The sequence below is a fragment of the Saccoglossus kowalevskii genome, chromosome 4 (genome assembly GCF_978046115.1).
Source record: "Saccoglossus kowalevskii chromosome 4, keSacKowa6.1, whole genome shotgun sequence".
In the NCBI taxonomy this organism is placed as follows: Eukaryota; Metazoa; Hemichordata; class Enteropneusta; family Harrimaniidae; genus Saccoglossus; species Saccoglossus kowalevskii.
In genome coordinates this window covers 38247927-38255008 of record NC_140644.1, presented here as the reverse complement: position 1 = coordinate 38255008, position 7082 = coordinate 38247927, and positions in this window count along the sequence as shown.

Below are 7082 nucleotides of genomic sequence, written 5' to 3'. Positions count from 1 at the left end.
TTAGAAGAATCTTAGATTCTTTAACTGTGTTGGAACGTTCTTGTGATATGGCACCAATACGCCCCTTTAGTGGTGCCCTTGACCGTTTCGGTTCGACTCAAAATACCACTTGATAAACTTCTTGCTGACAGTTTCGGGGTTACCTCTTTTCTAACATGTGCGTGCTGGATGCCCTTCTTCACCACACTTGAAACAAAAGTTCGGTTGACTAGTAGGTGACTTGGGCATTACATCTGAAGGAATAGCTGGTTGTTCATGAGTAAAATTGGTAGTTGCGTACGAGGTGCCTGGAGTAATATTTGGTGTCTACTTCTTAGTGTCTTGCAAAGGTTATTTACTTGGTGGTTGGTCTAACGCATGAACTGTGGCTTGACTAGCTGAACATATTTTCTGTGATCACTGAGCTTCTGCTCCAGTATATTAATTCTTTCTAACAAAGTCTACAGCACTGACGATTCACTACTGTGGTTATTAGTCATGGAAGTGGCACTCAATGAATGGGAGTTATTCCTGTTTGATGACTTCACTGCGTGTAGTTTCCCTCTTTAACTGTTCAGTCTCTTTTTCCCTAACCAAAGACATTAGAGTGACACAGTCAGGGGAAGAGTCTAAGTTATATCAGAGAATCGTTATACAAGACCCCCTTTCCGAACTGTTTCCGAACAGCACTCGATCTTCAACTGATACTGCTTTCTTCAACACTGCCCTATTGAGAAATTTCCATAAATGATGAACTTAGGTTGTTGGTGTCCATTTCGGTCGCGTATATGCATCCTCTCCGTCTCCAGTCAGTCCAGATGCTTTCTCCAATGCGCTTAGACGGTCAAGGGTGGTGGCATCTGGCTTGGATTTCTTAAATGCTATGATAGTACCAATTGCTGGCTTTTTCGAATTTTCAGAGATTCGTTTTCATTCTTTTAGAAGAATCTTCTAACAGAGAATCTTGTCTGGCTTTTTCAGAACAGGCTTCATATACTTCTCCCCAGAGGGTATCGGTTCAGTTCCTGAGAAAACAGTTACTTAGAAATATTTTCAGTTTCTGATACTATGTAGACTCTTGGGTTTACAATACACTGCATGGAAATTCGAATTTCTGTCATAACGTCTTTTGCAGTAAATCCGTTGTTTACAATTGGGTAAATAAACCCTCGCGTAACCGTCAAAACTGAAACGACGTAAATTTAGAAGTTGGGTGTTTGATAAGTCTAGTGTAAACAGCGGAGATTTTGAAATTTGCTGTCGTTTTACGTTGCACAAAGAACTGATATACTACATTGCCCGTTGTATATTTTCAGCGTAATGGGCAACTCTGAGTTTGTCGTTGTTTTTCGTTCAACATATTAAGCGGAAAACACGCAGCTTGAACTGCAGCACTACTGGTTTGACATAGTAAAAATCAGTCACTTGTCATATAAACCTGCTTCCGTGCCCCGCTCTAAAGACTATAGAAATATATTTCTAACTAATCTGTTTATAAGTTAATAATTCATCGTAAACTATATATTTTGTGTTGTGTGCATATATTTATAATGGTGTCATTTGAACTAATACCCAATGATTCGATTGTGGCGGAGTGCTTGTCTAGCGACTGTAAGTATACATTACATAAATATGCCGTTATAAACTTCACAATTCAGTATCATGGCTTACACGATTGAATGGTTGTACGCCCTCTGGTTGTGCGCCCTCTTTCAGGGAAAATGTTGTGATCTTGTTTTATAAAGATGATGTCTACTCATGGGTTACTGTAGCACACGAATCTACAGGAGTGTTTTTGTGAACGGCATGTCGACCCTGGGATTCTGGCCCTGGATTCACGCGACTAATTGACGTAATTTTAAAACATACGACAATTTGTTCCACGCAAACCACTCTGTAAAATAGTGTTATTTCAAACAACACCAATGAGCATTAGTTAGTAATTATCCCTCGAGGCTTTTTATTCGCACAACATGAAGCGGGTGCGCCAACAACCAACAGCCAACATAGCGACAAACGTATTTATAATTCTTGTGACGTTGCTTCTCTTTCACGGGCTAAAAATCGTTCTACGATTACATCACTTCCGCTTTAATATCTCGTAGTTGTGACAAGCACTACGTTTGACGCTGTGACACCACGTCTATTCAGTCTTCCTACTTACATTTCATAATTGAGATTGTTCTAGCATTTACTAATAGTGTTGACGTTTATTATTTGGGCTTAAATGTAATATTCAAGATAATAAATGTTGTTGGATATCGATAATAAGGTGGTTTCACATTCACTCAGTTGTCGTGTGTGTTGTATCTAGTCCATGATACACCCAGTTTCGATTTTCGTAACATGCGACAGTAAAAATATACGTTTCACTTGGTATCGCATTAGAGTAAAGCTGTGGCGATGGCGCAAAACTGCAGGATATTAGATACCCTTAAACATGCAATTAAAATTACGTGCATGAAGTGCATTCTAATTATTCGTCGCAAATAAAACAACAATAAAAATAAGTACTTTTCATTATCAAATTTACATAATACTGTACATAATAATGACCGAGAAGACTGGTTGTTACAGTTGTTTACAGAAATATTTAATATGTAGTCTATTACGTGATATCGGTGATCAGTTGTTCACAGAAATATTTAACTTGTGTACGTGGTGATTTAACCCCGAATCGTTGGAATTTTGAAAAAAAGTTATTCGTTCTGACTCCTATCAACAACCAACTCCCAATCTGAACGGAAAGAAAATAATGTGCAGATGGCAGCTTATTGTGATTTGGTAGCACTAATGATTATTTTGGTCATGTTGACTGAAACCTGAACAGAACCAAAATGAGAGTACAAATAGAACCATTATGCATTCCGACTCGTCGATATCACATCTTATATGTACGACCGACAGTTTCAGTGTATGTGTGGGGGGCAATATCACACAATAAACAATGTAACACAATATCCGCCTTGTTTCCAAAAGAACAGTCGTTACCATGGGTTTGGTGAAACAAGAGAATAACGAAAATATTACATTACAGTGGTGATTTATTTTGGCGTGTTTGGCTAACATAGAGACGAACATCTGTGTCATAGTACTGAGTTTATATTTTTTGATATTTTTTGTTCTCGTCGCCATACATGTATGTACGTTTCCTTCCATCATGTGGCAGTTCCAAAAGGTAGATTTAATGTTGCATGTTTTGTGTCAAGTTACTATGCAATCGCAGATGTGAATTCACATAACAGGCGATGAAATGAATTTTGCCTTTCGATGTGTCGCATTCTAGTCATGTTTTACAATAAAAATGAAATCACACGAAACGATGAATTGTCTAAATTTATTATCTTTACAATTGCTACGCAATAGTAGCATTGACGTCGCCAGTAATTTAGTGATGTCATTTCGTAGGGACCAGAGAGTGAAAGTGAATAGTTTGTATATTGTTTACCGTAGGGAGCATGACAGCACCCTAACGGTGCTTGCATATATTACTGGTCACCGCCGTGGCATCGTGATTGGCAAATGGTTATGATATGTAGCACGTTCCAGATTAACTCCGTTATTAGTGTTGCTGTTACTAAATGGATATATAGCTCAGGTCATTGATTTAAGGAAGTATTATTAGCTTGTAAATAAACCCCGAAAGCAATCTTTGAACAGAAAGATGTACAGTCAATATTAGCTAGCTGGACGTGTACCCTAAAATATAAGTGGAACTTCAGTTCTCTTTTTGTTTAAATTGCAGCTAAAAACATAAAAAGTAATATTTGTTATATACAGTAAATTACATAGCGTTCTGGAAAATGCGAACAGTTTCAATGAATTCAAGTTTGCAGCTATACATATTATTACATTATCTTGTTACGTCATCAGTTGAAAAACAAATCTATCACAATATCAGTTATTTTGTGTTACATTATCGGTTAGAAAAAAAAATCTATTACATTATCGGTAATTTTGTGTTACATTATCGGTTGGCCTTTTTGTTACATTATTGGTTGCGGTTTTTATTACAATATCGGTTAAATCGTTTTACATTATCGGTTAATGATACATTATCAGGAATTAATTACATTAACGGGTCCAACATTTGCAATAATGATTCATTGTTGAACTTTGTTTTGAAAAGAATTAGATAAAAAACGCAACTTTTATAAATTCTGAGAGGGGTAATTGTTCCGAGTTTCATTGAAATATAACAGCTGCAGAACAACAATGGTTATTTAGCACTTTTTTCATAAAAAAAATAACGGTCGGCTGAATTGAATTGAATCACAAGAAAATATGATTGTAGATGTATGTACAAGTTTTTGATAAATCTGTAAAAATGTATTTGAGAAAAAAAAAACTAATGTTCACTGTTGTATCATATCACTTCCCGGTTGCGTTGAGGACATTGTTTCAAAACGTGTCATCTAGTATGAAAAGAAATGTGATACTCCACAGTGGTTCCGAGGTTTACAAACTGTTTATAACGACGAGGGGTGAAAACGACCGGCTTATGTGTTTAAATTACCTGTGCGGAAACTGCATCTACGGTTAGAATTGATGCAAAATTCTGGTAGTAATCATTGAAGTTAGCTCTTGTCAACCTGGGAAAAAATATATATTTTAATTATTACTTCATCATAAATTGTAAAATCCTTATGTACATTGCATATGTTTCGTTCAAAATTTATCAGAGAAACCGATCTAATAACACAAATATACAACTCAGTAACATAGAAAATCGTAAACTTCCAAGCCAGGAAGTAATCGTCAGGCTCTAAATTATATCTTAACAAAATAACACATAATGTTCTAAAAAATACATTTATTTTCACATGAAAGGTCGCTCATTATTTCCTAATATAATTTTTCTAATAAATAATGTCAAACGCGAAAAACTACTCTGTGAGTCGATGTGTTTTAAAATATGACACATTTTTGTCCCTGCTTTAAAATCAATTTTAAGTGATTTATAATTAAACACATTAAGTGTTTTTCTTAAAATCGCAAATGAGTTATTTTACAACACTTCTGTTATAAAATAAGACATTTTTACTGTTTTGTGATAAAACATTTAAAGCGTTTATAAGCTTGTCCTCCCCTTTGAAAACACTTAAAGTGTTTATAGTCTACATATTTGCGAGAAGTGTATATTATTAAAACACTTTTAGTGGAACATTTCAGGGATGTTTTTGCCCATAACACATTAGAAACACGTGTTTGAAAGTGTTTCAACCAGAAACATATATATAAAGTGCTTATTATCACAGTGTTTTTACTGGTCACACATTTCTAAAGTGGTTTCACCAGGAACATGTATAAAACGTGTTTACTATCACAACACTTTTTAAAGTGCTTTAACTAGACACACATTTTGTTTAAGTGTTTAAGTGTTTATAATCACGAAACATAGAAAAATTTTCAACCGAAGACATGTTTTAATAAAGTGATTTCACTAGCCACCCATTGAAAAGAGCTTCCACCAGAAATATGTATTGAAAAAGTGTTTATCATCGCAACACATTGAACAGTAAAACACAATATTGACAAGTGCTCGTAACAGAGACACATTTTAAATTGTATTTACACTTATAACATGGTAAAAAATCATTATCATTTTTGAAAAAAAAATACATCAAATGATGCGTTTCATGATGAGGCACTTTGCACTATTGCACAGTAATCATAACAAACGATAAACAAATCACATGATCAAGTAAGAATGTATTCATGACTATAAACATTAATAAAGTATGTTCGAGTGTAACATTTAAGAAAAACATGTTTAGTAAAAGATATTATCAATCGCGTGAGTAAGTGTGTTTACTAGTACTGAAACTCAAAACTCAACTATTTGCGAAACTTTACACTTTAAAACAGATGAGTAATTAACTTAAACAAACAATAACATCTTTGAACCCTTTCAGTAGTAACCCATATTAACAGGACAAAATTATTTCCCAACATTAGCAGTTTCATCTTGTTCGCTCCGATTGCTTCTCTTAAAACCTGAAAAATATAATATTATCAAAATGCAGTGAGTAGTGTTCAAATAATTATCATTATTGTTTAAACCAATGCGATATACGATGAAAATATTATTGTTTTTATAAACTAACGCGCATGTAATGAGAAGACAAAAATATGACCAGAAACGAATTGAACTGCAATTTCCTGTTAAATTCTGCAACATTTCTATGATTTTATTTGGTAACTTAGATCTTGATCTAGGGGATGTCGGCATGGACGTAATGTGGTATGGAATTCTCTGGTCCTGTAAATTCATGAACTTGAGTTTAATCAGTTATCCCGCACATAAATAAATGAATGGAGGCCGCTGCAAATATCAATTTAGTAAACAACTGCCGACGCTGGCTCTATCAATTACACTTTGCACACGCTTAAATATCATCATACCTTCAGGTTTGTTTAGAATAACTTCCGGTTCCCTTCTTTCCTCAACAAATCAAAAAAGACTTCATTCGATTCAAGTTGTTATTGCTTCTTCAACGAATATGTCATCTGTCTACGCACTCCCGATAATATAATTCAATTATGAATGAGCGTGCGCACGACTCAAGTTACCAGTTACTTGAACACGCAGCATACATTAATGTCAGCCGTCGTTTACGAAAGGTATCTCAAAATATTTGCAAAGAAGTAGCAAACTAATTTATTGTTCAATATTTGTTTTCATATTGTATTTATTGTATTAATTAAATTTCTAAATAACAATTGAATGGTTATGTATTATTAGAGGCTTAAAGGAGCTCGTTGAAAATTGACGACAATTTGCACAGGTGCATGGTAATCACCACATTGGAATTCAACACCGAGGCTCCGCCAATAGATTAAGAGCTGTAAAGAAATTGAATTTAATGATTAGATCACAGGGAATAATTGTCTGTTTAGCGCACCGTCGTCCACCTTACCAACTCGAACATTGATAAGAACACGGTGCAAGTTTAATTCCATCGGTTATTAAACCTGTGGCAGGTACATGGTATGCACACTCGCAAAATACTAAAATCGGTGAATTTATCGCTACATGCACAGTATGACTTGCTGCCAAATTTGACGCGTGTGAGCATTTTTTCCCAATAAATATGCTGCAT